Source organism: Ceratotherium simum, chromosome 10, assembly GCF_057802395.1.
Source record: "Ceratotherium simum simum isolate JZ-2026a chromosome 10, ASM5780239v1, whole genome shotgun sequence".
In the NCBI taxonomy this organism is placed as follows: Eukaryota; Metazoa; Chordata; class Mammalia; order Perissodactyla; family Rhinocerotidae; genus Ceratotherium; species Ceratotherium simum.
The window spans coordinates 60,234,037-60,254,699 of NC_141909.1; positions in this window are offsets into that span (position 1 = coordinate 60,234,037).

Sequence of the window (20,663 nt, forward strand, 5' to 3'; positions counted from 1 at the left end):
GACATTTAGTGCTTAGATTATTTGTGAATAAAAGTACGTATTTTCAATTATTCTGTTCCATTTTGTGGCCATCTTAAGGTATGAGAAAGATGTATAAGTAGTTAAGGATAGTACCAGGGAAAAACAGGTGTGAAAGAGGAACAGGCAACAAAGTCAGGGAATGGAGGAGAGAAGAGCAAGAGAAAGAGAATACATGAATAATAGAGAGAGATATGTTGAGAAAGAGTATGAGATTTGATAGGTTCTAGCGCGTAAGATTACCCACTCTTACCAACTTCTCCATTTGCCTAAGCCATACATTTCAGAATCTGGTTCCTTTCTTACCTGTCCTCTAAGATGCTAATTAGCTTTCAAAACATAGTTCATAATCCTTTCATTTTTCCTAACCTTAACTCTTAAAGCTTCAAGGTTATTCATCCATCACTCCTACTCTCCTAACTCAGAATTTCAAGTCTCTTAACCCACTCCCTCTGTGCTATCCTCAGAATAATATGGTCACAATGCAGAAAACATTTCTGTCATCAGAACATCTCAGATGGGGTGAGAGGAAGAAGTTGTTTAAGGACTTGTGACTTATCCTTCATCAGAAGAAATTTGTTGTGACCATTACCAGAGGAAATAAGTCTCACTTAATTCTTTGGACAGTATTCAGTACTTAACAAGTTACCCCTTTACTTGAGGGAAGCATAGAAAGGAAGAGGGTGGCAATGAGGATGCAAAGAGCTTATTTCACATGATCTATAAAATCAAAAGGCAAACAGCAGGGAGTCACAGATACCAATCTGGGATTTAAAGAAAAAAAATATTAAACTTGTGAATTCCATGGTTTCAAAACTAATTTATTCACCATGAACCAATCTTACAATTCATTAGCTTCACCCCAGAGATGAGACTGAATGTCAACTATTTTCCTGACCTATAAATAATAGGTGTCACTTGCTTAGAAATGAAACTTACTTAGAGCATAATAAAAAGTGAATCAATATGATTGTTACAAAGCTAAAAAATAACAGGCTAAGACCTGAATCTTTGGGGAGAGAAGATTCTCATTACAGGCTCTTTATGAAAAAAAGAAAATTGACAGGGAAATTGGTAAATTATCTTTTAGCAACACTAAGTTTGAACCAAAAAATAGACTACTAATTAGAAATAAAAAGTCATACTGTGCAATTATTTTTTTAACCTGAATGAATAGCTAGGAACAATGATATTACCTCATAGGTTAATGATGATGGTGTGCAGTTAGGTATGGCAAGACTGAATTCTTGACAATAGAATGTGAATAGAATGTATGCCACTTCTAGGCCTGGCCCTAAAAGACCTGCCGTGCACATTCCTCCATGCTCTTTCTTCATTCCTACTGATGGGAATGAAGATGACCATGATGATTTGGAAGCCACCCGTGCAATATGGCAAAACCTCTGTCAGCCTGAGCCCCTGAATGACTGCATGGAGTAGAGTCACCACCAACCAACCTGGAACATGGACTCTGCTCTGTTACATGAGCGAGAACTAAACCTCTAGTTCTCTAAGCCACTACGTTCTGGAGTTTTATTTGTTAGAGCAGCCTATATTTCATATATATATATATTCCACTTTTATTTCATCTTTAAACAAGGATCACACTTTACTTACCATTTTGTAAGGCATTTTTTTCACTTAAAAATTATCATGAACATCTTTCCTTCTGTGTCATTAAATATTATTCTGACATAATTTTTAATGGATGCATGATAAAAGTTACACAGATCCTTGGAAAATTACAGTCAAATGAATGGCAATATTTTTATTCATAAACTAATGAACCCAGAACATCTCTAGGTAACAGTTATTCTCGGAATGCTTAAATCCTGGCTTAATTGGTGACCACTTGGAAAATTATATTCGGTTCTGGTACATGATTCTTGAACCATTTGATGTTATGGTAGAACTTAAGCTGCCATAACAACAAAAAATCTTTGTTAGAATGCAGAAAATGTGTCTTCCGTCAGGATACTTCAGATTGGGTGGGAGGGAGTAGTTGTTTAAGGCCTGTGACTGAACCTTGATCAGAAGAAATTTGGTATCCCAGTCCGGCAGGTCCAGGCAAGCTTGGCCACTCAGCTTTCCCCCATAGGAAGAGAAGTCCAGGGTGAGCAATTTTTTTGATAGAAGTTGCCGACATACCTTCTGCTCACATCCCATTGGTTAGAACTTAGTTTCATGGCCAAACCTAGCTGTAAAGGCATCTGGGAAATAAAATCCAAGCAAAGTGACCTTGTGTTCACCCAAAACTCCACAATATGGAAAAAGAAGAGAATATATTTTGGGGGAGAAATAGCAGTCTGCCACATCTTCCAAAGTTAGCATAGAGCACGGTGTTTGAGAATAAGAGCTCCACCTCAGTCGCTCTCTAATATTGACTCTCACCTTGGCTAATTATTAGCTCTCTGACCTAGGACTGTTACTTAACCTCAGTTTGCAAACTAGAGATGTTGAAATTCACACACTTGTTGTGGGAATTAAATGATTTAATTTATACAAAGTGCTTATAAAATGTTGACTGTAATTACCATATATCCAAAACCAACAGAAAATTGATAACATGGGGCGAGAAAAGTGAACGTAGCAAACCCACTAGCAGAACTCTGGAGCCAGACTGCCCAGATTTGCCCACTTGGCAAGTTGGGCTACCGCTGTGCCTCAGTTTCCTCATCTGTAAAGTAGAGACTATCACTAGTATGTACTTTGCCAGGTTGTTGTGATGATTATGTGAGTTAACATGCAAAGTGTGTGGCACGGAGCCCAGCACATAGCAAGCACTATACAAATGTTAGCTTCTACCCATCTTCAGTGTTGCCAAAGAAAATTAACCAGGATTTTTACAAAATCCGTATATTCACCTGAGTCTTTGCAGGTAACTTACACCACCACACACACTGACCATCACACTAAATATCACACCATTTCCGTTCCTATTCCTCAGTACTAAGGCCTCTGTGTTTCCTAAAATCAATAGACTGGTATTCTATAGCATAGGAGATGGACATATTCATCACTCAAATTGGACAGGAATCACATCTGTGCCCAATTTCATTTCCTTTCGGAGAGTCATGCATGTTCTCATACATCTTCCTTGGTTCTGTAATACAGGCTTCTGAATGAACAAAAGTATTCTTTCAGGTAATAAATTTGCCCAAAGAATGTCCCTGTTGATTCTGAAACTACAGGATTGAAAGCTATTCTCAGAATTCAGAACTGAATTAGGCCTTATCTTTTCCATTATTTTCAATCAATACATTCTTGAACAATGATATAAGCCAAAAAGCCCTTCCGTATGACGGCTACATTTTAGCTGCAAATAAATTTATCCATTTAAATTAATGATAATTTGTTTAAAAAAATCAAGATGGAACAAAAAAAAAAAATCAAGAACAGCTCCCTGAAAGTCACATTCCATCAATCTGTTTAGTTTCTGATAAATGTGATTAGTTTGTGGACCATTCTCACTTTTGTGCAGGATTGCTTTTCTAGAAATGGTGCAGTAAATCAAAATTACATAAGCTGAAAATTATTTTTCCACAGATTTAAAGTCATATTAGGGTATTAATTTCCTAATCAAATGTTCAATGTCCAGCTTTTTATTAAAATGGACCTAAAGACTATAATTAGTTGATTCTGAATTATATACCTAATATATGCTACAAAATACTTAATGTCATATACCAAATTTTTATCTTCTGCATAATGTCTGCCTATTTCATTGCATAAATCTAAAGGTGAAGGAATAGTCTCATAGAATTCAGAAGAGCTCTTTCTTTTCTAATTTTTATTTTGAAACAGTTTTCAACTTACAGAAAAGTTGCAAAAATACTACATGGAGTTCCATATCCCTTTCACTCAGTTTCCCCTAATTTTGTCATTTTATGTAACCATAGTACCATTGTTAAAACCAGAAAATTAAACCTAATGCAATAAAATTAGCCAATCTATAGATATTATTTGAATTTCACCAATTGTTCTACTAACATTCTTTCTCTGGTTCTGGATCCCATACTACATTTAGTTGTCATGTCTCCTAGTCTCTTCCCTTGGGAGTAGTTATTCAGTCTTTTATGAAGATTACAGGCCAGTTATTTCGTAGAATATTTCTCAGTTTGAACTTGTCTGACATTTTCTCATGATTGTTGAGGTTATGCATTTTTGGAAAGAATACCACAAAAGTTCAACCATCTTAGTGCATCACACCAGGGGGTATATGACCTCTGTATGTCTTATTACGGTGATGTTAACTTTTATCACTTGGTTAAAGGGATGTATGCCAGGTTTCTACTCTATAAAGTTACCATATATATTTTATATACTATACATATTTTAAAACTACACAAATACCTGTTTTTCACAATTTCTTACCCACTAATTTTAGCATCCATTGATGGTACCTATAACAACTACTGCAGTGGTGTTTGCCAAAGAGTGATTTTTCTATTTCCATCATTCCCCCTATTTTTGTGTGTGTGTGTGTGAGGAAGATCAGCCCTGAGTTAACATGCATGCCAATCCTCTTCTTTTCCTGAGGAAGACTGGCCCTGGGCTAACATCCATGCCCATCTTCCTCCACTTCAAATGGGACGCCGCCACAGCATGGCCTGACAAGTGGTGCATCGGTGTGTGCCCGGGATCTGAACCCAGGCCACCAGCAGTGGAGCGTGTGCACTTAACCCCTACACCACTGGGCCGGCCCCTCCCCCTATTTTTTAATTGATACTCTACTGTAAGGAAGAACGGTCCTTTCTCTCTCATTTATTATTTATTCAATTATTTATTTACATCGGTATGGACTCTCAGATATTTATTTTATTTTATGGGTTATAATCGATTACTATCATTATTTATTTTGTTGCTCAAATTGTCCCAGATTTGGCTGTGGAAGCTCCAAGGGCTTAAGGGTTTCACAATTGTCTCCGAGGAAAGCTACAGGGGAGATCTAAGGCCACTTGAGGGCTTTTCAGAAAACTGATCCAGGAATGTGTTTTGTCATTCTCTTATTCATCGTCACAATTTCCTGTAGCAAGCATAGGTATTAGAGATGAAGTTTTTGGACTCTGTTCAAAGTAGCCTGAGAGACAGACATTCATTTATGTGTTTACTGCCATAAATCCAGGAAATATTAACATGGGTTAATATCCTTTGGAGTTTCCCCATTCAAAGGTACAAAATTACTTTCACCCCTTTTGGAAAGTCAAATTCTCCCATGGATACAGGAGTGTCCAATAACATTCCTTGTTCTTTTCACCAGTGTATTATAAGCTCCTTCCCAAAGGAAAGGAACATTGCTAATCTGATTAGAGACTAAATACTAATTGGGCTCTGTTTTACTACTGGGTGAGCCTACCGTGCCTTATAAAAGACACATGGCCTTGCCCTGTTTTTTCCCTTGCTGTACCTGTGGTGTAAGCTAGCCTGCAAGGCTTTACCCTGGGGCAGCCTAGCTAAGGCCTCTCTCAGGTCCACTCTTTACTATTCCAGACAGCCACAAACTCTGCTTTTCTATTTTCAAGCAGAAATGAGTCAAAAGCCTTGTTGGAGCCTTCTAGCCTGAGCCACATTTGAAAATGCGGCTTTTTACTGGAGAACCCTGCTTTGGAGTGTGTCAGGTGCTTACCCCTCTGTTAATAAGCAGTACTTGATCTTTGGGCAATTGCCTGGGCAATGCACACTCCTGGGGAAGAAGTGTGATGAGAGGGAAAAATCAAGCTCCAAATCCCAAATGCTAGAATAGACCCGTAATCACCTTTGTGCTGCCCCATTTCTCGTCCCTCCACAGTCACTTGCTCATCACAGATGATCACCCTGGCAGGCTTCACCTGCAGTTCAGGCACATCAGCCAGTCCTAAGAGAGAGGGAGAACTCATTGTATGATCTGTGGACTAGCCACGTCGGAATCATCTGCTAAAAGTGCAGATTTCCGGGCCTCACTCCAAACAGACTTATCGGGGTGGTAGGTTTCAGGAATCTACATTTTTTTAAGCAGATGCCCCAGATGCCTTCTATGAACACTAACTTTGAGAATCACAGTTCTGTTGGTAGGGCTTAAATTTAAATCATCTTCTTGAAAACAGGTGGTCCAGTCAAGACTGCGGGGCACCTCAGATCCCCTCAGCCTGTCTTTCTTCTTGCGAACCAGTCTGGGATATTCCACATTCTTTTTGTAGCTTCCCAACTTGTAGTATTCCCTACCACCAGTATAAGTTTATCTAAAAGACTAGACTTCCTAACCAAATCCCTCCCCTCTTTATTACCCCTTCTTGCCCTGTCTCATACTCTACCCCATTCTAGGACGGAGGCCTGACACTGAACCTCAAGTCTCTTGGGGACCAGATCCTACTCCCTGCCTGGCATGCTACAGCCTATAAACAGGTCTTCCAGAATCATACTACATAGTCTGCCTGACTCCCAAGCATTCCACTATTTCATGAATTTCTCCTGTGCTGACACATACCCATAACTCAATATTCCAGGACACCACCTTTAGATCTAGGACTAGATCCCCTAAACCTTCCCCAGTGTACGTGGACAATCAGGTGCTCCTCACTCTCAAGGAAACCTCCCTGTCAGTTCCGTTGCCCCATCCTTTCCTGTCCCTGCTTCAGCTTGCTCCCCACCAGCTCCATTTGGCTGCGATCTCAATCCACTCTTTGCCTACCACCACATATACACAGAAAAAAAGACCAAACTCTGACATTTGGGGATTACCCTGACTTCTACTATCTACCAAGCTTGTTTAGGGCAGGGATTAAGTCACATTGTTTTTTTTTTTCATAACCCCATAATAATTAGCATCCTGCCTTGAAATTTACAATACCAAACTGTATTAAGAGGTTCTAGTTCCAGGTAAGATGGAGTAAACATACTCTACCGGTCTCCCTCACTGATTACAACTACAGAATGCATGGGGCAGCTATTTGAGGATTCTGTAAAGTAAATAGTAGTAGGCAGATTGAGGAAGAAGATAGATTTCAAAGTCCCATCAAACCCACAGGAAGTTTATTATATTTTTTCCCCCTCCAGTCTCCCCTGGCCTGGACTCAAGGCAGTCCAAAACCTGGAAGTGGGCATTGCCGTGGGCAGAGAAAGCTCCAAGAGAAGCCCTGTAGTTCAGGTTCAAGGATGGGTCAGGGGTCTCCTGGCAGTGACAGCAGAGATAGTGGAGGCCCACAATGCCTACTACTGAATTGGCTAATAATAATAATGATAATAATAAATTATATAATGATAGTAATAACAACAACAGCTAGTATTTGTTAAGGTCTTACTACTTACTTCTGAGCACTTTGTTTATCCTCATAAAAATGCCATGAAGTAGGTAATATTACTATTCTATTTCAGGGGTCTGCAAACATTTTCTGTAAAGAGTGAGATAGTAAATAATTTAGGCTTTCTGAGCCGTATGGTCTCTGTCAAAACTACTCAACTCTACTGTTGTGAAGGCAACCATAGACAACATGTAAATAAATGGCATCGCTGTCTTCCAATTAAACTTTATTTATAAAAACAGATAGCAGTATGAGTTTGACCCAAACCTATAACTTGCTGACCCCTTTCCTATTTTGAAGATAGGGAAATTGAAACCCTGAGAGGTTAAGTAACTTGCCCAAGATTACAGAGCTGATAAATGGCAGCATCAAGTTTCAAACCTGGTTCTTGAGTCTGATTCTTAATGACTATGCTATGGTGGATATTTTTGAGTCAATGAATGAAATGATGACGTAGAGATGGACCAAAGTGATATCTCTGATATGAAAATTTTCAGAGTTCATGGGTAGATGCTAAATGTCAGAATGTGCCCAAGAAGATAAAATTACAATTCTGAATAAGACTGTATTAGTTTCCTATTGCTGCTGTAACACATTGCCACAAATTTGGTGGCTCAAAGCAACACAAGTGTATTATCTTAAAGGTCTGGAGGTCAGAGGTCAAGAATCACTCTTACTAGGCTGAAATCAAGGTGTTGGCAGGGCTGCATTCCTTCTGGTGGCTCTAGGGGAGAATCTATTTCCTTGCCTTTTTTCTACTTCTAGAGGCCACCTGCATCACTTGGCTGTGGCCCCTTCCTCCATCTTCAAAATCAGTGGCTTAGCACCTTCAAATCTCTCTTTAACTGACCCTCCTGCCTCTCTCTAACAAAACCCAGGTGATTACGTTGGCCCACCTGGAAAATCCAGGATAATCTCCCCTTCTCAGGATCCTTGACTTAATTACATCTGCAAAGTCCCTTTTACCATGTAAGGTAACATTCGCAGGTTTCAGGGATTAGGACGTGCACATCTTTGAGGGACTATTTTTTCTGTCTACCACAGAGAACTTCAGGACAAATAGCACTCACTCAGCTGGCTTTCTCCTCTAATCTCTGCTCATAACACCTCTTGCAATTTGAGTGAAAGCAGAACTGACACTGTGCTATACCTTCATACCTTTCTGCACAGCTGCGCACAGCACAAGCACAGTCAGAAGGAAAATAAAACACTTTAGGACCTGAGATAAACCAGAAATAAAAGAGTGGGTCACCTTATCCAGGTCTAGCCACCAAAATTAATGAAACCTTAAGCCTTTCTTTTAATAACATGATGATGTTCAAGTTTTTTTTTCTCAGCAAAAATTTCAGCCCTGACGTTTTGCTGATATCTGAAGATATCGGTGTCAGTTTGAATTTTCTGGGAAGCAGCTGTTAAAATGGAATTAGAGATGCAAGTATTTATTGAGGGAGATGCTTGTGAAGAATTAAGGGGCAAGGGAGCAGGAGGAGGCTGGGAGATATCTGTGAAAGGAGAGGAGGACGGAGGGAGGGAGTATTGTGTAGAAAGAGCATTAGGCTCCAGGACAGCTTTGGTCAAGTCTCAGCCAGGCCAGTTTGGGGCTCCAGAGAAAAGACTGCCCTTTAGAAGAACGGCCAAACCCTATTTCCCCCATTTCCCCATTGGCTAGGACCAACCAGGGAGAACCTGGCCTTGGTGGGAATGCTGTGGCAGATCCCAAAGGTGTGGCAAAGCTGGAGGCTGCTCGCTGACTACTTTTTTCATAACAAGTTCCCTCTTGAAGAAAGAGCTGAGTGGCTCTCCTCCACGACTGCCATAAAATGCATCACAACATTTGTGGCTATGATAATCATGAGAAAAATTTTCCTATCTTCAACTTTAAAAAGATTAACTGTAAGGTGTATAATCTAAGTAACATTGCAGCTTTTTTCCTTAAAATACTTGGGAGTTTTTTAATTTTGATAAGCTGGTTCTTTAGGACCATCGTTGTGAGTTTCTTCACAACCTTCCTAAATGGTTTTGTCTCAAAATCTTCCTTTGATATTTGCCATGGTGATGAAGAGGGATAGGGGCAGGGAGAAGAAACTAAGAGGAAAATATGAAAACATTGCAACAGAATAAGGAATTTTTCACTTGATTAAATGTACTTATTCGAGCTGTACTTGTTACAGTGCTTGCTCCCATAATGCCATCAGAACCATGAGGTCAATATGCTCCCCTAAAGACCTATGAGCTGAACAAACTGTCATCTTTACTTGATCCCCAGACTCCAAGAGGCAACATGTCCACAGGGGTTCCTGGTGAATATGTATTTATGCCCCAGCTTTTTCTCAAGAGGATTTGAGAAGGAGATAAGGTATCAGAATATGAATAACTTGTAAACTAAAAGTGGTCTGCATCTTTGTGGACTTAGTCATTTTGAATAACTTGGACAATAACTGCAAATCTAAGGTTTTACTGATAATCAGTTTAAAATGGCACACTTACAGAATGACAAATTCGGAAAGAGGTTGGACAGAAGCACAGTTTGGGGGAAGCAGGAGGAGTGGTCCCCCTCGCCCTTAGCACATTCTCTAGAGTCTGACATAGTCCTCCTTTCATAACCTCACTGAACTCTGCAGACTACTTTGTAGTTTTAGGTACTCAATATACTTTTACCAAGTTGAGTCCTGTAGGCAAGCTCCTTTTTAAAAGTGTTAGCTTTAAAATGATGGCAAGACTTCAGAGGAAACAGTAAAGTACACAATGAAACATCAGAAGACAGATCAGGAAATAAATAGAAAAGAGGTCAAAGGGTGGGGCTTTTCAGGTGACTTCTCTATCAACTAACAGGCAGCCCTGTCCCCTTCCCCTGCATTCCAGGTTCCTGGGGTAACTTTGGATAATGAGACTGGCCAGGGGAGGGGGAGGGGGATAGTAATGAGAGAGGTGAAGAGAGAGAGAAGAGTCCAGGTAGTCAAAGAAATTGGGAAGGAAGATGATGAAGAAAGACATAGAAAAAGAGGGGAAAAGGGGAAACAAAGGCAACTGCTGACTTGACAGTTTTCTTGTTGTTCTTATTTGCAACAATCTCCTCTCACATCTTGACATACCCCTTTGGATGTCACTCTCGGCTCCCTTGGGCAGCACCACCTGGGCACCTAATTTATGTTGGTAAAACAGAAAAAATAGAAAAGAATACAACACTATATCAGTCAGAGTCCAGCCAGGAAACAGAGAGTTGAAAATAGAGGGAATTGAATGCATTCAATTGGTTAACAAGTGATGAAGGAGGCTGGGAATCCAACCAGGGAACAATGAAGCAACCAGAGATTAGCAACAACAGGTAGCTGCCACCACCCCTAGGCCAGAGGGACAAAGGGAGAAGATAGTGTTCCCAGAGCTTGCGGCCAATGGAAACTGGCACAGCTCCAGGCATGTCCTGTGGACGCTGGAGAGGCGCAGCCACTGGTGTAGACTCTGTCAAGACTGAGAAGGGAGAAATATCCTTGCTTCTCCTTCCTCCTGCTCTTCTATCTCCCACCACTGCCTCCGATTGGCCAAATCCAGCCAGAAACCAGCTGACAAGAAAGCCGAGGAGATGCAGCTTTCAGGGGTCAGCCTCAGTGATACAGAGCAGGGCAGAGAAAGGGCAAGGCAAGTAAGTCTAGGACACACTCAAGCCATGTGTCTTGGCTGGCTCCCAAGAGCCACATAACTAGCTTGCAAGGAAAGGGATTGTCCTGTAGACAGACAAGGACACACAGGTTGGTGATTTCTTTCTCATGTGATGTAGCTGCATTTTCAATAAACTGGCCTCAGATGGAGTTATGTGGCCTATGAGAGGACCTTTACAAACAGTTCATCTTCTCCAAATGAACAGATTGTCTTTACAATGCTTCTTTGAAAGTCAGCTGCTCATGAAGTCGTGATCGTACTTTCAAGGAAACAATATTATGTAGTGGTTCATTTGCCAAATAAACATTCAAGAACCCTTTTAAACTGTAATTATAGTAACCATATTTTCCAAAGCATGGGGTCTTTCAAAGGAATTTTGTACCTCTTCAAGATTTAAAATAATCTGGGATATTCAAAATATTAGAATTCTCAAAGGCAATGGGACAAAATATTTGAAATTATACAGTTCTTGGAAAATTAACATTTAAGATCCTTGCATGAATATTCCATTCACTCTCAACTTCTAAGTAGAACATGTATCCACAGGAAAATGCATTGCAGTCCAGCTCAAAAGACCAAAACACATCTCTATCTCCTATGAAACTCGCAGAGGGATTTTTTCATCAGGTGCATGGTTTCCTTTTGAAACTGAGGATCCAGGCAGATAAGGGAACATTTACCTTAAACAAACACTATTTCCACCCATGTATGAGAAAATGGGTTTAAAGCAATACAGTCATGTGAGTAGCCCTGCCTAGGTTGTAAAGTAATGCACGGTCCTTAGGAGGCTACTCAAAAACCAGATCAGTGGACTAACTCCTATCTTCAAGTCAAATTATAGCTTGGGACACTGTTAGAAGGATTCACTTTGGTGTCAACAGCTGCAGGTCACCATTCTCAGACTTCTTTATGTGAATGTTGTCCTCCTCCTTTTCCCCTGAGCCTGGATTCAACTCTGGACATTCAAGCTCCTGTTGACTATAGGAAGTTTTGAACTTCTTTCTAGCTCTTCTTTTCAGATTCCTTGTTTAATTTGTTCCTTCTGGTTTGGCTCCTGATCATGGCTTCATAATCTTGATTCAGATTACTGACTCTGTCTCCTCCCTGTCATTTCAACAGACTTTCTTGTCCCCAAGTTATCTCCTAGCCCCAACCCCTCCTGGCTTGGCCCAACCTATGCCACTATCCCCACAGTAAGATGTCTTATCTTTGCACAAGTACAGATAACTTTGCAAGCCAAGGATGACAATAGGGGCACTGTCACGTGATGAGGCCAACCACTTAGTAGTGACTGCTCGAATCCACTTTTGGAAAGTGTTCTGAGGCTAAGCTCCAATGCATACCATGATTGATTGGCAAGATCCACCACGGGCAAGGTACTTTTAGTAATAATAAGGATGCCAGTGAGAGTCTGAATGCCTGCTGTGCACCAAGCCCTAGGCCTAAGTGCTATGTGCATTCTTACTTAACCCTCATAATGAAGAAAGTGAATCTCCAGTAGTTAAGCAACTTCCCAGAGTCTCATAATTAGTAAGGGGCAAACCTGAGATTTGAACGCAGGTCTGTCTCATCAAGAACCTTGGCTCTTCGGTCAAACACTTCTTAATATTCTGAATAAGACACCCAAGGGCACTTGTTCCTGTGGATTGGATTGGGAGGAGCCTCATCACTCATTAGATGTACGATCATCAGTAAACCATATGTTTGTCAATTGAGATCTATCTATTTAGACCTATAAGGAAACTGGGAAAAAGCACAAGCTATAAAACTGAACCAATGTGGTGGGGCATCAAATGAAGGAGTTTAATGGAAGGAAATATTTGGCAAGAAAGATCAAGAGGAAATAGTAGCTGACATCCTTACTTAAATGCAGTGTTGAGAACAAAGTACTCATTTTACTCCCTTAATCACTGCACCATGTGTTGGACATACTGAGCCCTGAAACTTGAAGTCTCCCCACTTCAGATACAGAATTCTCTAGGAGAGAAATGCAACAAAGGAGCTTCAACTTGCAGCTATCTGCTCACTATCCAAGGATTTCTCTAGTTCTACTCAAACCTTCTAGAGCCATGTGACGGCACTCAGCCAGGGGGATCTCAAAGGAGCCCAGAAAGGGTAGAAAAGGTTGCAAAATCCAGGTATGGCTCCACTGACCAAGGTGTGTGCCCTAGTCAGGGCCATCAGCCTTGGAGGAAGGGTGCCTTTTTTCTAATTGGCTCACCCAGAGGGCACACATTTTTTGAATTCAGGTAATAGCTACTGCCCTGCTTGAAGACTCAAGTTTTTTCTTGGCCTCACCAGACCAGATGTTTTTTATCATGTAATTCCTTAGACCTTTCTCCGGGAGTAGACTGAGCTAGAGACGTGGTTTCTTCATGTTGTTACTTTGATTACTTATCAACAGCCTCAGTCAAGAATCTGGTAGAATCTCTAGAAATCCTATTGATGCCTTTGAGAAATATATTAAATGGTTACCAGTAAATCAAAAAGTTACATTGCTAAATTTCTAAAAGAATTTCAGAGAAATGGAAGAAAGTTTTTGAGCAATGGTTTATCTACTCAAGATTACAAAATCCCAGAGAGAGAGCCATTCTCCATGGTAGAGATCTGCTTCAGTGTCTAACAGCCTCCCTACCAACAGGGGAGACTGGAAAATAATTTCACAAATAATTCTTCCATATTCAAGGCTCTGTGAACCAAGAACACAAAAAGTCAACAGTCAGCCTTACAGAGATATCTTCAGTGGACACCCAATGACTGTATCAGTCAAAGACCCAGGTTCTATTTCAGTCTTTTAAGACACCATATTGCTTTGTGCAAGACAATATTTGTTGATTTGATTCAACCCCTACTTCCATAATACTCAGTTGAAGGCTAATTACTCTACAAAATAAATATTAATTGCCTTAAACTATCAAATTACAATACTATTTGATCATTTTAAAAGGCATGCAGATATGGCACTGAAATGTTTAAAAACAGAGACAGATGACTCAGTGTATTTATTTGATAAGAAGGAACTGCCTTTCACCCTCTCCTTGCTGGTCCTTTATCTCGTCACCAGAGGAATATGGAAAAGTCTATGCTTGGGACCAACTTAACTCCATCGCACCACAATGTACTCCCAAGTCCTTCACAAAAAGCTAATGGCAATCAAACACTCCTAGGTCACAGCAGGAGCGACACTGGTTCTACAGGGAGGAATTCAGAAGCTACACCCAACACACATAGGACACAGTCAAGCTGGCATGAGACTCATCAGATTTCCACTGGGCTAGTTTAGTTTTAATCTATTTTACCAACACTCAGTGAGCCCACTACTTTTTGGCCTCATGCTCTCAACTCTTTTTGCTGGATTCTAAGTCCTTGGTCATAGCTGAAAAAGCTTGCACCATGGATGTTTCCTTGAATGCTGCATTTAGAAGGACTTCAATAGTCTTTGCAATATCGTTTTCCTCTCTGAAGGGAATCATTTATTCATTCAACACATACTTTTAAAGCATCCAGTATGTACCTTCATCCAATATGAACTATTCTAGGCTTTGGAGATATAGCAGTAAGCAAGAAATACAAAGTCATAGTAGAGGGGGCAGTCAGATAATATGTAAATGTAACATGTATTAATGTTACAAACAAATACAAAGCAATGTAAGAGAGTGAAGGGAGGAGGTGCTATTTTAGAAATGGTTAAGAAGGAAGATCTCTTTTAGAATGTGACATTTGAGCAAACAGCAAAAGGAGTGAGAAAGTAAGCCATAAGGCTGTTGGAGGGTAAAAACATTCCAGGCAGAGAACAGCAGATGCAAAGGCCCTGAGGAAAAAGTGCACTTGGTATGGTCAAGAAACAAGCAGGAGACCAGTATGACTAGAGGGGAGTAATTTAGTGAAAAAGTTGTAGGATATAAGGTCAAAGAGGTAATAGAGGGCCGGCGGTTTTTACTCTGGAGTGGATGAGAAGCCAATGGAGGGTGTTGAGAAGAGAAAAGACGTAACCTGACTTGGATTTTAAAAGAATCTCTAGGTTTCAAAAGGCTACTGTGCTGAGAATAGACCGGGACAAGGGGCTGCGGGGAAGTGGCAAGAGTAATAGCAGGAAAACCAGTTAGGGGATACTTGCAGTAACCCAGGAAAAAGGTCATGGTGGCTTGGACCAGGGTGACAGCAGTTGAGGGGATAAAGTGGTCAAATTTCAAAATTTGTTTGGAAGATGTCACCCATTGGATTCGCTGATGGATTAGATGTGAGGTGTGAGATGATGAAAGACTCAAAGATGACTTCATGTTTGGGGCCTGAGCAACTGATGGAGAAAGATCAAGGTAGAGGGTGGAAATCAGAAGTTAAGTCTTGTACATTTTAGGTGTGAAATGCCCATTAGTCATTCAAGGGGAGGTGCTGAATAGGGGAAACAAGATAGTGGTCTGCTGGAAGCCACTGTTTCAAGGAGGAAGGAGTATCGTTTTCAAATGTTGCTGAAAGAGTAAGTAAAATAAGGACTGAGAAATGGTCTTCAGATTTGGCAATTTATGAGTCATTAATGATCTTTATAAGAACTGTTCCTACTGGGGCAGAAGCCTGATTGGGATGGATTTGAAGAGAACGGGAAGAGAAGGAAGTAGAGACAGTGAGTGGAGACAACTCTGCCAAACAGCTTTGCTAAAAGTGGGAGCAGAGAAATGCAGTGGTAGTTTGAGTGGGATGCGGAGGTTGTGGGAGGATTATTTCGATGGAAGACACTGTACCTTCCTTGCATGCTAATGAGAATGATCCAGTGGAGAGGAGAAAATTGACGATGCACGAGAGAACGACATTTTTGGAGCAATATCCCTGAGTAGGACTGAGGGGATGAGGTCTGTGTGCAGGTAGTAGGTTGGCCTAGGTAGGAGTTCCAGCTGGGCTCTTATCTTCCCACTTTAAGAATAGAGAGGAATCTCTTACTGAAATGCTTTGATCCTCTTCCATCAGCCACCCATGTCCAAGCAGTTTTTTCCTAAATTCCCACAGCAACTCAGACATGTAACCTACATTCCCTCCATTTTCTAACTACTGACCTTGATGATTTTCCTTGATTTCAACAAGTTTTTCTCCATCACAATTCCCTTCCTTTACTAGTTCGTTCCCTGAAAAAACATTTAATATGCCAGGCATTGAGCTGGGTGCTAAGATTACAGGGATGAGTAAGACTCGGTTCCCATCTTCAAAATTCTCACCACCAAGTTAGGGGAGAAAAACACGTAAAACAATAATTATGATAGAGTTTTGATATATATTAAAATAGAGCTTGGAGCACAGTATAACAGGAGGAACATGGAACCAACCAGAGGAAGCCGCTATGAATTCCTTCTTCGTGGAGGAGTCAAGCAAAACCTGAGAGAGGTGGTGACATTTGGTAATTTGGGGGACTTAGGGGTGAGTATTGGACCTCAAAGACAAGGAGATGAGTCGATGGTTCTCTTCAGTTTATGACTCCTTTCTTATTTTGCTTTTTCCCCTTTATTCCCATTAATTTCCCCCATATACCTCTTCTTCACAAGCATTCACTTGGAGGTGTTTGATATTTGTCCTTAAATATATGCGCATCCTTGTAAAATCTAGAGTGTTATTTTGTGCGTGTACCTGTTTATAACTTACATTAATAGTATTATGCTACTGATCTATTTCTGTTTTATAATTTTTTCACTCAACTATGTTTTTAAAGACCTATCAGTAATGCTGTACAGTATCTCTAGTTCATTGCTTCTAATTGTTGCATAGTATTCAACCACTTACCCATCATTTCCCTATAGGACACTGAGCTTGCTTCCAACTCCTCACTACCTCAAACAACAACAGTGCCATAAATAGCCCCCTACCTGTCCCTCATAGACTTCTGCACAGATTTCTCTGGCCTATATACCAAGAAGTGAAATGCAGTGTCATAAGACATATGCATACTTAATTTCACTAAAAACTGTCAAATTATTCACCCCATGGTCTCCATTTCTCCACATCTTTGTCAACACTTGCTGTTATCCACGTTTTCAATTGTTGTCAAGACATTAAATGAAAAGTGATATTTCATTGTTGTTTTAATTTGCATTTTTTGTGATTACTAATGAGATTGCGAACCTCATCATATACTTGTCATCCACTGGCATTTCCACTTCCGTTCATATCCTTTGTACATTTTTCAGTTGTCTTTCTTATTGATTAGCAAATAACAGTACATAATGATTTTTGACATTGCAATTGCCTTCTCTTGGTTTGGCATCTGTCTGTTAAATCTATCAAAGTGCCCTATGTTAAATAGAATTCTTTAATTTTTATGTAGTTAAATCTATCAGACTTTTGCCTCATAGTTTAGGTGTACTTGAATCACAAAGATATTCTTCTACATGTTCTTTTATTAAGTTAATAGATTTATCTTTTACGTCTTTAATCCATCTGGAGGGCACCTTTGTCTATTGAGTAAACTAGGAGTCCAAGAAGGTAACAATTGAGCTTGAAGAATATCTACTCATGAATACTTCTAGCTTTCCAATTCCCACCATCCTAACATCATTGAAAATAGCTACCATCTTAGAATTCTACACTCAGTGAAATTATCATCAAGAATGAGATCAAAATGAAGATATCTTCATACAAACAAAAACAGAGAGTTTGCACCAGCAGGTCCTCATTAAAAGAAATTCTAAATGATGTACTTGAGGTCAAAAGAAAGTGATTGTGAATGGAAGAAATGAAAAGCACTGAGAATGGTAAATATGTGGATAAATATAAATCAACGTCATATAGAACAACAATAATATTATTGTATACTGTTTAAAACAAAATAAGAATTAAAATATTTGACATCTATATCATATTGGTGAGGAAAATGAACAAATGCAGTTTAAGAATCTAAAGTCTTTGTATTGTTTGGAAAGAAAGTAAAGATTGGAACGTAAGTTTAGATTTAGGTAAGTTAGGATTCCTGGTGTAATTTCTGGAGTAAAAAACACTGAAAGAGTAAAAATGGTAGTGTGACTGTCAAGCTAGTATGTTAGTTCAAGGCCACTGAGAAGCAGATGCCAAGACAGGATTAGAAATGCAAGAGATCTGTTGAGGAAAACACCTGTAAAGGATAATGGGGCAGAAATCAGAGAAAGTAGAAAGAACCTTCAGACTATGATGCAGATCTGACGCCTGAGAAGGACGGGGGAAGGAAGGAGGATTGGGTAGGATCCAAACTACTATTTGGGGAGAATGTTCCAGGAAAAGGAGGAGTAAATACAAAGCCAGAGAGGAGAAAGAGCTCATGAAACATTCCATTACAGGAGCATTATGCAGGGAGCTCTAAGTCACGCGGTGGGAGGAGACTGAACAGGTTGCTAAGGGCACTGTCACAAAGGGTTTTACCACGCCCTCCCAGGAAGAAGTTTGGATTTTAACCTGAAAGCAATGGGAAGTCATTGGGTGATATTTCCTAAGAAAATAGCATCTATTCAACTGGTATTAGAGCACCTACTATATACTAGCCACAGGCTACCTCCGGAACAAGACAGATACAGACCCCACCTTCCTGCTTCAATCAGGATTGGCAAGGGGGGACGTATATTTTAGGGTAGGGCCAATCAGTAGACAGCAATGTGGGGAACTGGGGTTACAAAAATGAAGCAGTGCAGGTAAATGAAGTGTAAGACCCAGATGAATATAAGATCCAACCAGTGGTGAGCTCCACAGTGTGTTAGCAGGGCATGGACTAGGGTGAGGCGAGAAGGGTACCCTGGGTTCAAAATTTAATGAGGCACTTACTCAGGCTCATGCAAGTGCAGGGTTCACACCTGAGGATGAGTACTTCCTTAAAATTTTCTTTTAAATAATAACTTGATTAAGATATATTTCACATACCATAAAGTTCACCCTTTTAAAGTATGAACTTTGATTTTTAGTATATTTCCAGAGTTGTTCTTCTATCACCACCAACTGCACAACATTTTCATTACCCCAAAAAGAAACCCCATATCCATTAGCAGTCACTCCCCTTCCCACCCACCACCAAATGCCTGGCAACCACTAATCTATTTTCTGTCTCTATGGATTTGCCCATCCAGACATTTCATATAAATGGAATCAGACAATATGTCTGGCTTCTTTCACTTAGCATAATGCTTTCAAGGTTCATCCATGTTCTAGCATGTATCAGTGCTTCATTCTTCTTTATTGCTGAATAATGTTCCATTGTGTGGATATACCTTTTGTTTATCCATTCGTCAGTTAATGGACATTTCTGTTGTCTCTACTTTTTGGCTATTATGAATACTGCTGCTATGAACATTCACGTACAATTTTTTGTGTGGACACTTGTTTTCAGTTACCTCGGTATATACCTAGGATCATATAGTAACTCTATGTTTAACTTTTTGAGGAACTGCCAGTGTTTTCCAAAGCAGCTGTACTACTTTATATTCCTAACAGCAAAGTATGAGAGTTCAAATTTTTCTGCATCCTCACCAACATTTGTTATTTTCCTTCTTTTTCATAATAGCCAACCTAGTTGGGGTGAAGTATCATCTTACTATGGTTTTGATTTGCATTTCCCTAATGACTAATGATATTGAGCATCTTTTCATGTGCATCTTTTCTACCCACTTATCACCCCAACTATCACCTTGGAATCTAAAGAAATGAAGGAAATAAAAGCATATCCTCCCCAATAGGAGACTCTGGGCACATCTGTGTCTCTCCTACACCCAGGAGGTGCTTAACTCCTCCTAGCTGGAGAAGTTCACCAATATGGATCCAAGCATTCTTAGGTTTTGGTCACAGGCTCTGGCTTACCTCAAAATCACCCTGTAACGTTATTTACTTTATCAGGAGAAGGCTCAGGACGTCTTTACAAACAGCTTACCCAGAAGACCCTTAGAAATGATGCCTTTTTAACCTCCTTATTTGGCATAGTTAAACCATCTTTTGCTTGCACAAAGACTCTCCTCAGACACAGGAGAATAAACTCGGGCTTTTGTTTTTGTTTTTCTGGGTTGAGCTTAAATGTCAAATATTCTCTGTGCAGACAAAAACACTTGCCAGACTATCAGGCTAGCACAGTTAAACTTAAACGTTCACATGTGATTTATTTGGTAGTAGAGTAAATTACACAACTTGTTTATATCAGCCTTGTCAACAGCAAAATGAAGCCATTTACGAAAAAGCCATATTGATAGAAGATGCTTCTGTGGCACAGGACTGAAATCTGACTGAAAGATATCAAGAAACACCATCTGTGTTATGATTTATGACAATGCAAAAGAAAAAGGCTGTTAGACTGCTTTGGAAATACTAAACACATTAAGGGCTCAATGCAGCATTTGGTACTGCATTTTATTATTTGAATGCATTTTAAGTATATCTGCCTCTGAAATGCATTACAGTTTTAGGAAAAAAAATATTTTTCTTAAATCTGATTTGTTTTGAATGAGAACAATCATGGGAAAGTTAGACATCAGCTTATTAAAACTTAAGCCAACATTCAAAACAGTTTAATTACAGAGAATCCTTGCAATTAGACCCTGTAGGAAACTTATCCCTGACTTAAATGTTTCCATATTTTGTTCCTTATTTTTAAGGCCAACTTCATCAGCCATGAATCTATTATGAATCACTGAATTGGAACAAATGTATCTTAAGTTAAAAAGAAAGAGAGCCTATTTTAACTGGTGAGGTATCGATTAAATTTGAATTTTGCCTTTTAAAAGA